Source organism: Rhinoraja longicauda, chromosome 25 (assembly GCF_053455715.1).
Source record: "Rhinoraja longicauda isolate Sanriku21f chromosome 25, sRhiLon1.1, whole genome shotgun sequence".
Lineage (NCBI taxonomy): Eukaryota > Metazoa > Chordata > Chondrichthyes > Rajiformes > Arhynchobatidae > Rhinoraja > Rhinoraja longicauda.
Genome location: NC_135977.1, coordinates 991,705 through 1,010,577, shown reverse-complemented (window position 1 = coordinate 1,010,577; position 18,873 = coordinate 991,705). Strand labels below are relative to the sequence as shown.

The following is an 18,873-nucleotide window of genomic DNA, read 5'->3' as shown; positions in this document are numbered from 1 at the left end:
GAGAGAGAGAGAAAAAAAGAGAGAAAAAAAGAGAGAAAAAAAGAAAGAGAGAGAGAGAGAGAGAGTGGGGGATCAATTGGCTGGGCGGGGGGGGGGGGGAATGAGGGGTTTACACAGACTGTACAGCCCAGGAACAGGCCCTTCGGCCCACAATGTCCGTGCTGACCACGACGCCAAGTTACACTGATCCCCTCTGCCCGCACGTGACCCATATCCCTCCACTCCCTGCGTATCCACGCGCCTGTCTAAAGCCTCTCACCACCACTATGGTATCTGCCTCCACCCCCACCCCTGGCAGCTCGTTCCATTCACCCACCCCCATCTGTGCAAAAAACGTTACCCCTCAGATTCCTATTAAATCTTTCCCCCTTCACTTTGAACCCGTGTCCTCTGGTCCTCGATTCCCCTACTCTGGGCAAGAGACTCTGTGCATCTACCCGATTTTTTCCTCTCATGATGTTGTCCACCTCTATAAGATCAGCCCTCATCCTCCTGCGCTCCATGGAATAGAGACCCAGCCTGCCCCAACCTCTCCCTGTAGCTCACACCCTCTAGTCCTGGCAACATCCTCGTTAATCTTCTCCCTACCCTCTCCAGCTTGACAACATCTTTCCATGAGATGCATCGATTTGGGTAGGTAGTCAAAACGTAGGTAGACACAGAGTGCTGGAGTAACTCAGCGGGTCGGGCAGCATCTGGGAGAACATGGATAGGTAACGTTTCACCCAACAATGGTCAGGTTTTGCAGATGTACATGCGTTTGTGTAATGCTGATGCAGCTAAAGCTGTCAGTCACACAAACAGTTTCCTTACATATTATTAACAATGACGCACAATGTTTTTAAACCCTATGTTGAACAAAATGAATGAAACGTCTTTTTTTAGAGATACAATGCAGAAACAGGCCCTTCGGCCCACCGAGTCCGTGCCGCCCAGCGATCCCCGCACACTAACACTATCCTACACACACTAGGGACAATTTACAGTTTTACAGAATCTAATTAACCTTCAAATATGTACGTATACGGAGTGTGGCAGGAAACCGGAGCACCTGGAGAAAACCCACGCAAGTCACGGGGAGAACGTGCAAACTCCACACAGACAGCACCCGTAATCGGGATGGAACCCGGGTCTGTGGTACTGTGAGGCAGCAGCTCTACCCGCTGCACCAGCGAGCCACCCTTGGAGTGCAGACATTGAGTATTGGGTTTGTGTAGATGCCAACAGGTTGCTTCTCAAGCTGAGGAACCTCACAGTGAACACAAACAGCACAGGAACAGGCCCTTCGGCCCACGATGTCCCTGCCATGGTTAATTGTAATGAGAGGGGGTGGTGAATCCTTGGAGTTCTGCATCTGTAGGTCAGTGGATGGCAGCTGTCGAGTTTTCAAGGCAAGAGGTACAGAAGTGTGGAGACGCACACCTCCAGATTCAGGGGCAGTTTCTTCCCGGCTGTTATCAGGCAACTGAACCGTCCTCTCACCAACTAGAGAGCGGTCCTGACCTCCCACCCACCCCATTGGAGATCCTCGAACTATCTTTAATCAGATTTATCTTGCACTAAACGTTCATGTTATTATTTTATCTGTCCACTGTGGACGGCTCGATTGTAATCATGTGTTGTCTTTCCGCTGACTGGTTAGCGCGCAACAAAGGCTTTTCACTGTACCTCGGTACACGGGACAATAAACTCAACTCAACTCTGAAACTAAGTCTGAAGAAGGGTCTCGACCCAAAGCGTCACCTATCCATGTTCTCCACAGATGCTGCCTGACCCGCTGAGTTACTCCCAGCACTTTGTGTCTATCTTAAACTAAAACTAAACCAGTTCCACACTCGCAACCTGGAGCTGGGGTTAAGATGAAGGGCAGGGATAGATCAAGGGGCAGAATGGTCTCTAGCTGCTTCTATTTCTTCTGATTTAACGTGTAGAGGTGGTTCTTTGACCTGCATTGAATTCGGCCCCATGGAACTCCACTGGAAGGGAGTGGGTGACAATGATAGGGAATACTTAGCCGGCTGTCAGACCCCAGAGACAGTCACAGAGTGCTGGAGTAACTCAGCGGGTCAGGCAGCATCTGTGGAGAACATGGATAGGTGACGTTTCACAGAGTGCTGGAGTAACTCAGTGGGTCAGGCAGCATCTGTGGAGAACATGGATAGGTGACGTTTCGGCTCAAGATCCTTCTTCAGACTGAGAGTCAGGGGAGAGGGAAACTAGAGATTTGGAAGGCGACAAAGAACAAAAGGTACAAGAGACCAGAGGACCAGAGGACCAGAGGACCAGAGGACCAGAGGACCAGAGGTCTGGTGTGGCATCTTCATATCTTCTCGTCCGCATAGTGGCAGATGTCTCCGTGCCACTCAATGTTCCTGGACATTTATTGCACAATTGAGCAGAGATTTAGAAGCAGCTTAACACTGAGTATTTGCATTTATTTTTGTAATAGGTAATATTTTGGGTCAAGATCCTTCTTCAGACCTGAAACTTCACCTATTCCTTTCATAAGATCATAAGGAATAGGAGCAGAATTAGGCCATTCGGCCCATCCAGTCTACTCCGCCATTCAATCATGGCTGATCTATCTCTCCCTCCTAACCCCATTCTCCTGCCTTCTCCCCATTACCCCTGACAAAGGTTTCAAAGGTTTGTGTATTGTCACGTGTACCAATTAAGGTGCAGCGAAACTTGGATCACGATACAGCCATGCTGAAAAAAAGCAACAAGGCACACAACGACATAAACATGAACATAAACATCCCCCACAGCGGGTTCCCCACACTCCTCACTGTGATGGATGGCAATAAAGTCTAACCCTCTTCCTCTTTATTCTCCCGTGGTCGGGGCGGTCAAAGCTCCTGCGGTTGGAACTCCCGAAGTCGATCTCCAGCAGAGACCGCCAGCTCCACGATGTCTGGTCGCAGTGCGGACGGAGTGACGATACGGAACAAAATCGCACCTCTGTCAAGGTTAGAGATTTAAAAAAGTTTCCCCCAACCCCACCCGTCCCTCCCCCCCACCCCTCCCTCCCCCACCGCCCCACACCCCCACATAAAACAAGCTAAAGAACACTAAAACACACATTTAACACACACTAAAAAACAACAAAGAAGAAAGGGACGAGAAGATGCCCAGGTATGTAGGTTAATTGGCTGGGTAAATGTAAACATTGTCCCTAGTGGGTGTAGGATAGTGTTAATGTACGGGGATCGCTGGGCGGCACGGACTTGGAGGGCCGAAAAGGCCTGTTTCCGGCTGTATATATATGATATGATATGATGATATGATATGATAAGACTATTGGCGAGGCAGCCGATGATAGAATCTATCTATCTCTGCCTTAGAAATATCCACTGACTTGTGGCCTCCACAGCCTTCTGTGGCAAAGAATCCCACAGATTCTCCACCCTCTGACTCCAGAGATGCTGCCTGCCCCGCTGAGTTACTCCAGCACTTTGTGCCTTTCTTTGGTTTCAACCAGCATCTGCAGTTCCTTCCTGCACGCTTTTCTCTCCCATCGAAATCGCCTGCTCCGTTGAACTGGCAATAAAGTGCCCGTGCGGGCCGGAGCGAGCCGTCTCTGTGACTCCCCGTTACTCTCTGTAAGTCGCTCCCCTTCCCCTCTGCACCAACGGTCATGTCGAGTGGTGTTTCAGACAAGCACCTGTTAACGTTTATTGATGGATGTCTCTGGAACCTGCTTGTGATATTTTCAAGCTGCTTCATGGACCAGCTCCCTTCTCTCTCCAAACCAGTCGTGTGGAAACACCACTTCCCTGCAAACTGCTGGGAATTGGAAATCAAACACAACCTGCTGGAGGTCAAACATTTCCCATCAATAAGCCGTTTTGCATCTGTGCTGTGGATGTGAGTGAGGATTACCTGGTGAGGCCAGGTGTGAGGTTATCCACTTTGGTGGCAAGAACAGGAAAGCAGAGTATTACCTGAATGGTGGCCGATTAGGAAAAGGGGAGATGCAACGAGACCTGGGTGTCGTGGTGCACCAGTCATTGACAGTAGGCATGCAGGTGCAGCAGGCAGTGAAGAAAGCCAATGGTATGTTGGCATTCATAGCGAGGGGATTTGAGTATAGGAGCAGGGAGGTTCTGCTGCAGTTGTACAGGGCATTGGTGAGACCACACCTGGAGTATTGCGTACAGTTTTGGTCTCCTAATCTGAGGAATGACATTCTTGCCATAGAGGGAGTACAGAGAAGGTTCACCAGATTGATTCCTGGGATGGCAGGACTTTCATATGAAGAAAGACTGGATAGACTCGGCTTGTACTCGCTGGAATTTAGAGGATTGAGGGGGGATCTTATAGAAACTTATAAAATTCTTAACGGGTTGGAGAGGCTAGATGCGGGAAGATTGTTCCCGATGTTGGGGGAGTCCAGAACAAGGGGTCACAGTTTAAGGATAAGGGGGAAGTCTTTTAGGACCGAGATGAGAACTTTTTTTTCACACAGAGAGTGGTGAATCTGTGGAATTCACTGCCACAGAAGGTAGTTGAGGCCAGTTCATTGGCTATATTTAAGAGGGAGTTAGATGTGGCCCTTGTGGCTAAAGGGATCAGGGGGTATGGAGAGAAGGCAGGTACAGGATACTGAGTTGGATGATCAGCCATGATCATATTGAATGGCGGTACGTACAGGCTCGAAGGGCCGAATGGCCTACTCCTGCACCTCTGTTTCTATGTCTCAGGTAGAGAGGAGGAAGGAACAGAGAGGTCCCACTCTCTGCACTGTGACCCCCCCCCCAAACCCCCATCATTGACGGCGTCACCTCCTGAACAAAGGAAACTGCTCTCACCCATCTACAACGTGGTCGGCACGGTGGCGCAGCGGGTAGAGCCGATGCCTCACGGCACCAGAGATCTGGGTTCCATCCTGACCGCGGGTGCTGTCTGTGTGTGGAGTTTGAAACATAGAAAATAGGTGCAGGAGGAGGCCATTCGGCCCTTTGAGCCAGCACCGCCATTCAATATGATCATGGCTGACCATCCACAATCAGTATCCCGTTCCTGCTTTTCCCCCACATCCCTTGATTCCGTTAGCCCTAAGAGCTAAATCTAACATCCAGTGAATTGGCCTCCACTGCCTTCTGTGGCAGGGAATCCCACAGATTCACAACTCTCTGGGTGGAAAGGTTTTTCCTCATCTCAGTCCTAAATGGCCGACTCCTTATTCTTAAACTGTGGCCCCTGGTTCTGGACTCCCCCCAACATCGGGAACATGTTTCCTGCATCGAGCCTGTCCAGTCTCTTAAGGATTTTAAAAGCTTCTATAAGATCCCTTCTCATCCTTCTAAATTCCACTGAGTACAAGCTAGTCCCACCTGCCTGCGTTTGGCCCATATTCCTCAAAACCTGTTCAATCCATGTTCCAGTCCAAATGTCTTTTAAATGTTGTTAGTGTAGCTGCCTCAAGTACCTCCTCTGGCAACTCTTCCACATGGACACAGGTGTTTAAGGTGAGAGGGGAAAGACTTAATAGGAGCTTGAGAGGCAACTTTTTCACACAGAGGGCGGTGAGTGTGGAGCGAGCTGCTGGAGGAGCTAGCATGAGGCAGGTCACTTTGAATGGCGGTGCTGGCTCAAAGGGCCGAATGGCCTCCTCTTGCACCTATTTTCTATGTTTCTATGTAGTGTAGATGGGCACGTTGGTCAGCTTGAATGCCTAGGGCCTGTTTCTGTGGCTGTGTGCCTCTGTGACCATCTGAAGATGCTGGAGCAGTGTGTGCAGAAGGATTACTCTGAGCCAATCTCATTTGGCAGCATCTGTTCGATGCACTCACCCCAGCACATCTGCACCAGTTTATTTAGCCGAATGATGTTTTTGTTTGATGAATCCCAGCAACGTCACTCTCCCAGTTAACTGTGTGTTTGCCTGGCCATCACGGCTACAGGCCACTGGCAGTGCAGTGGTGGAGAGGCATCACAGCTACAGGCCACTGGCAGTGCAGATGTGTGAGAGCCATCACAGCTACAGGCCACTGGCAGTGGAGAGGAACAGCTACAGACCACTGGCAGTGGAGAGGAACAGCTACAGGCCACTGGCAGTGGAGAGGAACAGCTACAGGCCACTGGCAGTGGAGAGGTGTGAGGGGCCATCACAGTTACAGGCCACTGGCAGTGCAGAGGTGTGAGAGCCATCACAGCTACAGGCCACTGGCAGTGGAGAGGTGTGAGGGCAATCACAGCTACAGGCCACTGGCATTGGAGAGGTGTGAGAGTCATCACGGCTACAGGCCACTGGCAGTGGAGAGGTGTGAGAGCCATCACAGCTACAGGCCACTGGCAGTGGAGAGGTGTGAGAGCCATCACAGCTACAGGCCACTGGCAGTGGAGATGTGTGAGGGCCATCATCATTACATCTGCACAGCCCTCAAAACATTTCAAAATGCTTCAGGGCCAACAAACCCTGTTGCCAGTGTAGTCTAAACCAGAGCCTGGTTTAAATCGAAGAGAGGCACAGAGTGCTGGAGTAACTCAGTGGGACAGGCAGCATCTGTGGAGAGAAGGAATGGGCAATGTTTCAGGTCGAGACCCTTCTTCAGACTCACGAACTATCAACTAGGCTGAACACTCTGCATGGTGGATATCTCAAACATAGATAGTGCGGCACGGTGGCGCAGCGGTAGAGTTGCTGCTTTACAGCGAATGCAGCGCCGGAGACCCGGGTTCGATCCTGACTACGGGCGCCGTCTGTACGGAGTTTGTACGTTCTCCCCGTGACCCGCGTGGGTTTTCTCCGAGATGTTCGGTTTCCTCCCACACTCCAAAGACGTACAGGTTTGTAGGTTAATTGACTGGGTAAATGTAAAAATTGTCCCTGGTGTCCTGACAATTTGTGTGTTTAAACAACTAATCACCACCCAGACCCCACACGTGACCAGATCGCCAGAAACTGATGAATTCCTAGCGTTTTCAGCTTTTATTTCCAATTTCCACCATTTGATTTTGCCCAGTTTTTCATTTGTTGCCGCAGAAAGTTGTTCTCGTTCTTGTTCCCTCGTGCTAAACATTTTAAAGCGGAGATTGTCAAGTTCTTGATCAGTGCGGGTGTCAGGGGTTATGGGGAGAAGGCAGGAGAATGGGGTTAGGAGGGAGAGATAGATCAGCCGTGATTGAATGGCCTAATTCTGTTCCTAGTACTTATGAACTTATGACATGCAACATTAGTAACATCTGGTTGTTCCCTGCAGCTGGAATGAGATAATAAGATCATAAGACTTCAGCCAGCGATGCTTGGCTTGGTTTCAGCACATCTAAAGCCAGGCAGTGAGTTTTACACAGGAAGTGATACTACACTAGACAAGTAGTGCAGGCAAATGTCCACTCTCCATCACTGCAGTTAATGTGTGAAACAGCACAGGTCCACAAACATGACATCATTCCTGTCCTTGGCCAAAACACGGAGTGCTGGAGTAACTCAGCGGGTCAGGCAGCATCTGTGGAGAACATGGATAGGTGACGTTTCACAGAGTGCTGGAGTAACTCAGCGGGTCAGGCAGCATCTCTGGAGAACATGGATAGGTGACGTTTCACAGAGTGCTGGAGTAACTCAGCGGGTCAGGCAGCATCTGTGGAGAAAGTGGATTGCTGATGTTTTGCGAAATTGCTGCAAAATTCCTCTTCCTCACTGGATACACAAAAATATCTCTCTGTTCTCAGATTAAAGGTCCCGACCCGAAACGTCCTCTATCGATTCCCTCCACAGATGCTGCCTGGTTCACTAAATTCCTCCAATACTCCACCGGGGGCGCCACCAGCACTAGCTGCCTCGCCAACAGTCTGTCTGTCCTTCCTTCTGTTTTTGTTATTTTAAGTGTGTGTTAAAGTATGTTTTAATGTTCCTTGGTTTGTTCGGGTGAACAAAGAGGAAGTAGATTGAACTTTATTACCTTCCATCACAGTGAGGAATATGAACTCTGCTGTGGTGGATGTTTATATTACATTTTATTTTATGTGGCTGTGTGTCTTGTTGCTTTTCACTTAGTGTGGCTGTGTGGTAATTGAAATTTCACTGGACCTTAATTGGTACATGTGAGAATAAAGTGATCTTGAAATCTTGAAATCACTTTGTGTTTTACGCAGGATTCCAGCATCTGCAATTCTTTCCCTGAAGAAGGGTCTCGGCCCGAAACGTCACCCATTCCTTCTCTCCACAGATGCTGCCTGACCCGCTGAGTTACTCCAGCTCTTTGTGAAACGTCACCTATCCATGTTCTCCACAGATGCTGCCTGACCCGCTGAGTTACTCCAGCTCTTTGTGTCTAGCGTAGATGGGGCATTGTGGAGGTATTGGGCCGAAGGGCCTGTTTCCACGCTGTGTCACTCTAACTGAACAATAACACAAGACGGCCTTGCAGCATCTGCCGGACGTTTGGAATGAGCAGGGAGCGCTGGAAGACACACTGAGGTTGTCTGAGGCAGTGTTGGACGATTCCTATGCAAGGCATAAACTGAGAAAGCAGATTGCACTGGACACGTAACAAGCCATCCAGCTCTCTGTCTGCCTGCCTGCCTGTGTGCCGGCCAATTACACTCCTGTGTTGCCGCTGGGAGGGAGAGAGAGAGGGGGAGTATAAATATTTGCAGAGTCTCCAGCGTGATCTGAGGAAGTTCCAAAGTATTCCTCCGCTGGGGAGTAATGTTTGATGCGTTGAGACTGGTCATTAGACAGATACTCAGGCAAAGTGCAGAGTGGAGCCGTGCCCAGGATTTAACGTTTTTAAGGATCTTTTAAGGTCATAAGTGATAGGGGTAGAATTAGGCCATTCGGCCCATCAAGTCCACTCCGCCATTCAATCATGGCTGATCTATCTCTCCCTCCTAACCCCATTCTCCTGCCTTCTCCCCATAACCCCTGACACCCGCACTGATCAACAATCTCTCTATCTCTGCCTTAAAAATACCCACTGACTTGTGGCCTCCACAGCCGTCTGTGGCAAAGAATCCCACAGATTCACCACCCTCTGACTAAAGAAATTCCTCCTCACCTCCTTCCTAAAAGAACGTCCTTTAACTCTGAGGCTGTGCCCTCTGGTCCTAGACTCTCCCTCTAGTGTAACCATCCTCTCCACATCCACTCTATCCAGGCCGCTCACTATTCTGTAAGTTTCAATGAGGTGCCCCCTCATCCTTCTAAACTCCAGCGAGTACAGGCCCAGTGCCCACAAATGCTCATCATAGGTTAACCCACTCATTCCTGGGATTGTTGTTGTAAACCTCCTCAGGACCCTCTCCAGAGCCGGCACATCCTTCCTCAGATACGGGGCCCAAAATTGCTCACAATATTCCAAATGTGGCCTGGCCAGCACCTTATACAGCCTCAGCATTACACACCCCCCCTGTGACCAGCCCCTTGTACAGCCTCAGCATTACACACCCCCCCTGTGACCAGCCCCTTGTACAGCCTCAGCATTACACACCCCCCCTGTGACCAGCCCCTTGTACAGCCTCAGCATTACACACCCCCCCTGTGACCAGCCCCTTGTACAGCCTCAGCATTACACACCCCCCCTGTGACCAGCACCTTATACAGCCTCAGCATTACACACCCCCCCTGTGACCAGCCCCTTGTACAGCCTCAGCATTACACACCCCCCCTGTGACCAGCACCTTGTACAGCCTCAGCATCACATCCCTGTTTTTGTACACAAACCCTCATGAAATAAATGAAGGAGAAGGTTGTCGTAATCTGCCCAGGTACTCCACCAAAGGTCCCTGAGGGTTTACTATCTGCAGCTGCCTCACAGATCCGGAGAACGCGGTTCAATTCTGAGCTGGGGTGCTGTCCGTGTGGAGTTTGCGTGTTCAGTGTGGAGTCAGATGTGATCGTGGCCTTTAAGAGCGTTTCAGATCGGCAGGTGGATAAGCAGGGAATATGGAAGGATATGGATTATGTGCAGGCCGATAAGAGATGATCTTGGCATCACGTTGGGCACAGAAATTCAAGCCAAGTCAAGTCAAGTTTGTTTGTCACGTACACATACACCATGTGCAGTGAAATGAAAGTGGCAATGCCTGCGGATTGTGCACAAAAAATTACAAATACAGCATATAAATTAAAATTAATACAGAATAGAAAATTTAGTCCCTGGAGTTATAATAGTTAACAGTCCTGGTGGCCCGTGGGAAGAAACTCCGTCTCATCCTCTCCGTTTTCACAGCGTGACAGCGGAGGCGTTTGCCTGACCGTAGCAGCTGGAACAGTCCGTTGCTGGGGTGGCAGAGGTCCCTCATAATCTTGCTTGTTCTCGATCTGCTTGCTCTTCAGGCAGCATCTGTGGGCCAAAGGGACTCTTCCTGTGTTGTACTGTTCCATCTTCTCCCTGTGACTGCGTGGGTTTTCTCCAGGTGCTCTGGTTTCCTCCCACATCCCAAAGACGTGCGGATTTGTAGGTTAATCGGAGTAACTCAGCGGGTCAGGCAGCATCTGTGGAGAACATGGATAGGTGACGTTTCACAGAGTGCTGGGGTAACTCAGCGGGTTTAAGCAGCGTCTCTGGAGAGGAGGAATGGGTGGCGTTTCAAGTCGAGACCCTTCAGTTTCCCTCTCCCCTGAATCTCAGTCTGAAGAAGGATGTCGACCCGACCCGTCACCCATTCCTTCTCTCCACAGATGCTGCCTGTCCCGCTGAGTTACTCCAGCACTTTGCGTATATCTTCAGTGTAAACCAGCACCTGCAGTTCCTTCCTGCACCAATGTTAGGTGGACCTCTGATATCTGTTTTCATTCCATCTGCTGCAACTTTAACTCCGTTTACATTGCTTATTCAACTATTTCCCTGCCTGTGGTAAACATGATTAAATGACTTCATCTGGATCATTTGTTCCTGTCAGGTGACTTGCATCTCAATGCATTAAATTATCAGCAGCTACCATGTAAATTCAACCTGGTTATGCACAAGTCCTTCATTAGACCCAAGCCAACACCTTCTATACTGGGGAGACCCAAAATGCTGGAGTAACTCAGCGGGTCAGGCAGCATCTGTGGAGAACATGGATTGGTGACGTTTCACAGAGTGCTGGAGTAACTCAGCGGGTCAGGCAGCATCTGTGGAGAACATGGATAGGTGACGTTTCACAGAGTGCTGTGAGGCAGCAGCTCTACCCGCTGCACCACCGTGCCGCCCACTGTTAACTATCTCCTTTGAACTATTTAACTACAGACACGTGCAGCCTGAAACCAGAATAGCTGATCACAAGACTTACAGACAGCGTGTATGCACTTTATTAATCAGACCCGTCACTGTGCCCACCTGTATCCCTAGATTGATTGTAGTGCGGACTGGGGAAAGCGCTGGAGAACACAGCCTCCTCATTACACTAATGCACATTCATCAGGACAATGCAAGAAGTTGAACAGGGCCTGACAGAGGAGCACAAACAGGTCCCTGCCCCTGATAATCTCGTCTCAGCACAGACGATTCACTTTGACCCATCACGGTGGTGCAGCGGGTAGAGCTGCTGCCTCACAGCGCCGGAGACCCGGGTTCCATCCCAACTACGGGCGCTGTCTGTACGGAGTTTGTACGTTCTCCCCCGTGACCTGCGTGGGTTTTCTCCGGGTGCTCCGGTTTCCTCCCACACTCCAAAGATGTGCAGGTTTGTAGGTTAATTGGCTGGGTGTATGTGTAAAAAACATTGTCCCCAGTGTGTGTAGGATAGTGTTAGTGTGTTAGTGTGTTAGTGTTAGTGTGGTTAGTGTTAGTGTGTTAGTGTTAGTGTGTTAGTGTGCTAGTGTTAGTGTGTTAATATTAGTGTGGTTAGTGTTAGTGTGTTAGTGTTAGTGTGTTAGTGTGCTAGTGTTAGTGTGTTAATGTTAGTGTGTTAGTGTGCTAGTGTTAGTGTTAGTGTGTTAGTGTTAGTGTGTTAGTGTGTTAGTGTGTTAGTGTGCTAGTGTTAGTGTGTTAGTGTTAGTGTGTTAGTGTGTTAGTGTGCTAGTGTTAGTGTGTTAGTGTGTTAGTGTGTTAGTGTGCTAGTGTTAGTATGTTAGTGTTAGTGTGTTAGTGTAGTGTGTTAGTGTTAGTGTGTTAGTGTTAGTGTGTTAGTGTGTTAGTAGTGTTAGTGTTAGTGTGTTAGTGTTAGTGTGTTAGTGTGCTAGTGTTAGTGTGTTAGTGTTAGTGTTAGTGTGTTAGTGTTAGTGTGTTAGTGTTAGTGTGTTCGTGTTAGTGTGTTAGTGTGTTAGTGTATTAGTGTGTTAGTGTGTTAGTGTGCTAGTGTTAGTGTCCGTGTGTTAGTGTGCTAGTGTTAGTGTGTTAGTGTTAGTGTGTTAGTGTTAGTGTTAGTGTGTTCGTGTTAGTGTGTTAGTGTGTTGGTGTTAGTGTGTTGGTGTTAGTGTGTTAGTGTGTTAGTGTGCGGGGATCGCTGGTCAGCATGCAGTTGGTGGGCCGAAGGGCCTGTTTCCATGCTGAAAACCCTTAAATCTGACCACACCCAGAGCTGCAAATTCACACGAACACCAGCATTTCCTTTCAAAATTGCATTTATAAAATAATATCTTAGTCCAACTGTTGCCAACAACTGCCACAGACGGCTGTGGAGCCACAAGGCAGTGGATGTGTTTAAGACAGAGATAGATAGATTGTTGATCAGTGCGGGTGTCGGGGGTTATGGGGAGAAGGCAGGAGAATGGGGTTAGGAGGGAGAGATAGATCAGCTGTGATTGAATGGTGGAGTAGACTTGATGGGCCGAATGGCCTAATTCTGCTCCTATCACTTATGACCTTAATGACTCCAATTAAACTAGTTTATGTGCCATAAATAGATTAACCGTCGGTGGAAATGTATTTATTTAGTGCCCATGTAGGCCAGACTGGCTGACAAGTAGAAATTAAAACTCGCTCTGTATCTCCAGATTTCAAGATCAGTTTATTGCACCAATTAAAGTACAGTGAAATTTGAGTTGCCATAATAAGTCAAAAGCAACAAGACACACAGCCACATGAAGTAAAACTCTGTAGGTTTATACGTTGCTGCCAACGCTGGCTGTAGAATTACACTCGATCTATATTTGTGTTCAAAGACAAGTCGGGAAGATTACGGAAACAATTAGAGATCCAGCAGCACACAACAGCAGCAATGATTGTGCGAGGTGGGAATCCATCATATACCACAGATATATATCACCGTGTGCAGGAAACCTCAAAGGACTTGGAAGATAATTAAATGAGTGGGAAAGTAAGTGGTTGGAGGGAACCCCATGGGATGGGCTATTAGGAGCTCCGCACATTCCCATCCATATTTGCCCAACGGCTTCCAGCAGAGGTTACAGATGACACGCCACTCGGGCACTGGGGAGGGAGGGAGGGAGGGAGGTTGGTTGGTTGGTTGGTTGGTTGGTTGGTTGGGAGGGAGACCGATGCACAAGTCTAAGGAAATAACTGCAGATGCTGGTACAAATCGAAGGTATTTATTCACAAAATGCTGGAGTAACTCAGCGGGTCAGGCAGCATCTCAGGAGAGAAGGAATGGGTGACGTTTCGGGTCGAGACCCTTCTTCAGACTGCACAAGTCTAGTGCGTTCCATTGCCATCTGCACCAGGATCAGAACAATTCCAGTGTTACCTGCTGCAGCTTTCATGCAGCAACTCGATAAACAAATGTATAATATTTGCCTAATATTCTGGGTCAAACCAGGCTCAGAGCGGTGCCAGAAAACATGAGTAGAGCGACCAGCTTAATGCACTGACACAAAGTGATGGAGTAACTCAGCGGTCAGGCAGCATCTGTGGAGAGAAGGAATGGGTGAGGTTTCGTGTCCAGACCCTTCTTCGGACTGCGGAGGGGAGGGGATGGGAGGGGATGGGAGGGGAGGGGACGAGGGTCAAGGATGAGAGGCCATGTCCCGAGGCAGGGAGCAAAGGACCAGAGGCAACACCAGACGGGTGATTCGGCAGCGAAGGCTCTGATGAATATTGATGAAAGGACTGATGAATACTTGAAAACAAAACAGATCTCAGCGTTACGTGGAGGAGGGGAGAGGGCTGATGGAAGAGGGGTTTGAAAGAGCTGTCGGCAGCACAATAGGCCAAGCGGCCTCTCAGGGGCTGAGGGCTCTCTTTCTATTCCCACCTCAATGGGTTCGGCACCGTTGTGTTTTACTGAGTGGATTATAAAGGGCAGGAGACGAACTCACTGGAGAGCGAGTTAAAGTGGTTAGCACCGACTCATTCAAATGCTAATAACATTTGTTCACAATGCCGCATTTTACAATAAGTACAGACAGGGAGGGGAACTGCAGACGCTGGTTTGCAAATAAAGTTACAGAGTGCTGGAGTAACTCAGCGGGTCAGCTGACCAAGCTGCCCCAGCTACACTAGTCCCACCTGCCCGCGTTTTGCCTAGCGTCACTGTGCTGGTAAACAGCAGGAGTTACAATTTGCCGGATGGATCAGAGGAGACTAGCGGTTGCCAACTATCTCACTCCCAAATACGGGACAAAGGGTGACGTCACCGCCCCGCGCCCCACGCGACCTCACCCAGCCAGCGCCCACGTGCTCCCGGCCCGGGCGGCCGCCATTGGTGGAGCGGGAGCACGTGCCTGCTGGCTGGGTGAGGTTGCGTGGGGCGCGGGGCGGTAACGTCACCTTGTCCCGTATTTGGGAGTGAGGAAGTTGGCAACAGTACTAATATGGGACAAGGGCAGTCCCATACGGGACAAACTGATTTAGCCCAAAATACGGGATGTCCCGGCTAATACGGGACAGTTGGCAACCCTAGAAGGAACAACGTTAGCTGCACACAAAGAACCGCAGATGCTGCAATCTGGAGAAAAACACAGAGTGCTGGAGGAACTCAGCGGGTCAGGCAGCATCTGTGGAGGGAATGGATGGATGACGGTTTGGATCGGGACCCTTTCTCGCACCGATGCAGTAGGGGGAAGCGAGGTGGAGGACAGGACAAAGACTGGTGGGACTAGTGTAGATGGGGCATCTTGGTCAGCATGCACAAGTTGGGCCGAAGGGCCTGTTTCTGTGCTGGGCTACTATGTCAGAGGTTATGGGGAGAAGGAAGGAAAATGGGCTTAGGAGGGAGAGATAGATCAGCCGTGATTGAATGGCGGAGTAGACATGATGGGCCGAATGGCCTAATTCTACTCCTAACACTTATGATCTTACGATCTATGTGGCAATAAAATAACACTGGACCACTCGTACACAGTGACGTGTCCAGGAACTGCAGATGCTGCTTTACATCGAAGACAGACATAAACACGGGAGTAACTCAGCGGGTGGGTCAGGCAGCTTCTCCGGAGAGAAGGAATGGGTGACGTTTCGGATCGAGACCCTTCCTCAGACTGATAGTCAGGGGAGAGGGAGACAGAGATAAGGAAGGGTAAGGTGTGAACACAAGACATCAAAAGAGATTTGGCTCAAGGAAAATGTGGAATAGTTCATTGTTAGTTAGGAGAAGGCAGCAGCAAAGCAAACAGTAATCGGGGACAGTCAGACTGGTGGAGAACTAGGAAGGGGGAGGGGACAATAGACAATAGGTGCAGGAGGAGGCCATTCAGCCCTTCGAGCCAGCACCGCCATTCAATGCGATCATGGCTGATCACTCTCAATCAGTACCCCGTTCCTGCCTTCTCCCCATACCCCCTCACTCCGCTATCCTTAAGAGCTCTATCCAGCTCTCTCTTGAAAGCATCCAACGAACTGGCCTCCACTGCCTTCTGAGGCAGAGAATTCCACAACTTCACCACTCTCTGACTGAAAAAGTTCTTCCTCATCTCCGTTCTAAATGGCCTACCCCTTATTCTTAAACTGTGGCCCCTTGTTCTGGACTCCCCCAACATTGGGAACATGTTATCTGCCTCTAATGTGTCCAATCCCCTAATTATCTTATATGTTTCAATAAGATCCCCCCTCATCCTTCTAAATTCCAGTGTATACAAGCCCAATCGCTCCAGCCTTTCAACATATGACAGTCCCGCCATTCCGGGAATTAACCTAGTGAACCTACGCTGCACGCCCTCCATAGCAAGAATATCCTTCCTCAAATTTGGAGACCAAAACTGCACACAGTACTCAAGGTGCGGTCTCACCAGGGCCCGGTACAACTGTAGAAGGACCTCTTTGCTCCTATACTCAACTCCTCTTGTTACGAAGGCCAACATTCCATTGGCTTTCTTCACTGCCTGCTGTACCTGCATGCTTCCTTTCATTGACTGATGCACTAGGACACCCAGATCTCGTTGGAGAGAGAGAGGGAAAGCAAGGGTTACTTACATAGAAACATAGAAAATAGGTACAGGAGGCCATTTGGCCCTTCGAGCCAGCACTGCCATTCAGTTAGATAGAGCTCTTAATGATAGCGGAGTCAGGGGGTATGGGGAGAGGGCAGGAACAGGGCACTGATTCTGGATGATCAGCCATGATCATATTGAATGGCAGTGCTGGCTCGAAGAGCCGAATGGCCTCCTCCTACACCTATTGTCTATTGTCAATATGATCATGGCTGATCAAGATTCAAGATTCAAGATAGCTTTATTTGTCATCCAATATTGGACGAAATTCAGTCACCCACAGTCCAACAATAAAAGCATTAAATAAGCATTAAAATTACACAACCCCCAAAAACCCCCAAAACACAGCCCAACAATAAAAGCATTAAATATGCATTCAAATTACACAACCCCAAAACCCCCAAAAACACAGTCCAACAATAAAAGCATTAAATAGGCATTCAAATTACCCAACCCCAAAAACACACAAAAAAAGAAACATCCATCAAAGAAACATCCATCACAGTGAGTCTCCTCCAGTCCTCTCTCTCCTCACTGTGATGGAAGGCCACAATGTCTTTCCCTTCTCCTGCTGTCCTCGCCCGCAGTCAGGTTGTTGTGGTTGCAGGCCACAATCAGTAACCCGTGCTTGCCTTCTCCCCATATCTCGCTAGCCCCCAGAGCTCTATCTAACTCTCTTTTAAATTCATCCAGTGAATGACTGCCTTTTGTGGCAGAGTATTCCACAAATTCACAACTCTCTGGGTGAAAAAGTTTTTTCTCACTTAAAGTTAATCTCAAAATTCATACCACTGGGATGTGTAGGAAAAGCCTGACAAAGGGTCTCGACCCGAAACGTCACCCATTCCTTCTCTCCTGAGATGCTGCCTGACCCGCTGAGTTACTCCAGCATTTTGTGAAACGTCACCTATCCATGTTCTCCACAGATGCTGCCTGACCCGCTGAGTTACTCCAGCACTCTGTGTCTACCGCTGGGATGTCGGCCAGGGTCGGCAAGGAATGCACATCTCTACCAGACTTGGATCAAGTAAGGGAATTTTCAATTTCCAATTATAAACAAATTTACAGTAAAGTTAAGTTATAGAATTGGCAGCGTTGCGATGTAATCGACAGGGACATTAGCACAGTCACGGCTGCCATCGTTGTACAGAATGAACATCAAATCTTTTAACTTGCATTCACAATTGGACAGCAACTGAGTAATGCAGTGACTGGGAGCAAGGCAGCAACATCCACAGGCTCAGGCAGACAGCTCATCAATGCCCAGCAGTTAACTGCAACGATAAATATCCACAATGGCTGCAGGTTTGGTGTGAGGAGAGGAAGCTGTACACACATTAATAAAAGCAGATCCAGCCGGGTAATACAACTGGGAGTTATGATTACAGGCTGGCATGCCCAAGATCATTCATCAAAGCATCTCTTTCAACAACTTCAATGTGAAGTGCATTTGCTTGACCAGTTTCTGCAGTATTTAATTCCACTTCAATGCAATAACAGTCTGCGTGTAGACTGGAGAACAATTTACCATCACTAACTACTCCGGTTGCCAACTTCCTCACTCCCAAATACGGGACAAAGGGTGACGTCACCGCCCCGCGCCCCGCGTGACCTCACCCAGCCAGCGTCCACGTGCTCCCGGCCCGGGCGGCCGCCATTGGTGGAGCGGGAGCACGTGGCCGCTGGCTGGGTGTGGTCACGTGGGGCGTGGGGCGGTGACGTCACCCTTTGTCCCGTATTTGGGAGTGAGGAAGTTGGCAACCCTACTAATACGGGACAAGTGCAACCCTACTAACTAGGTGTGGGTGTTTGCGTGTGTGTATTTGTGTATGTGTCTCTGGTTATGTATGTGTCTCTGTGTGTTTATGTGTGTTTATGTGTGTGTGTGTGTGTGTGTGTGTGTCTTTGTGTGTGTGTGTGTGTGTGTGTGTGTGTGTGTGTGTCTTTGTGTGTGTGTGTCTTTGTGTGTGTGTGTGTGTGTGTCTGGGTGTATGTGTCTGTGTGTCTGGGTATATGTGTCTGTGTGTGTCTGTGTGTGTGTGTCTCTGTATGTGTGTGTGTGTGTGTGTGTCTGTGTGTGTGTGTCTCTGTATGTGTGTGTGTGTGTGTGTCTCTCTCTCTCTGTGTATGTCTGTGTGTGTCTGTGTGTGTGTCTCTGTGTATGTGTGTATGTCTGTGTGTGTCTGTGTGTGTGTCTCTGTGTATGTGTGTGTGTCTGTGTGTGTGTGTGTGTCTGGGCGTATGTGTTTGTGTGTGTGTTTGTGTGTCTGTGTGTGTGTGTCTGTTTGTGTATGTCTGTGTGTGTATGTCTGTCTGTGTGTGAAACATAGAAACATAGAAAATAGGTGCAGGAGTAGGCCATTCGGCCCTTCGAGCCTGCACCGCCATTCAATATGATCATGACTGATCATCCAGCTCAGTAACCTGTACCTGCCTTCTCTCCATAACCCCCTGATCCCTTTAGCCACAAGGGCCACATCTAACTCCCTCTTAAATACAGCCAATGAACTGGCCTCAACTACCTTCTGTGGCAGAGAATTCCACAGACTCACCACTCTCTGTGTGAAGAAATGTTTTCTCATCTCGGTCCCAAAAGACTTCCCCCTTATCCTTAAGCT

At 49.1% G+C, this 18,873-nt stretch overlaps 1 protein-coding gene across 2 annotated transcripts in view; it reads right to left on the bottom strand.

Moving 5' to 3' along the window:
• Positions 1 to 607, bottom strand: part of mmp17a (matrix metallopeptidase 17a) — a 285,416-nt gene extending 284,809 nt beyond the window's left edge. For both annotated transcript variants that reach the window (XM_078421408.1, XM_078421410.1), the window contains exon 1: positions 589 to 607. The gene's annotated coding sequence lies outside the window, so the exon portion shown is untranslated. The remainder of the gene's footprint in view (positions 1 to 588) is intronic.
• Between the last annotated feature and the right edge of the window lie 18,266 nt (positions 608 to 18,873).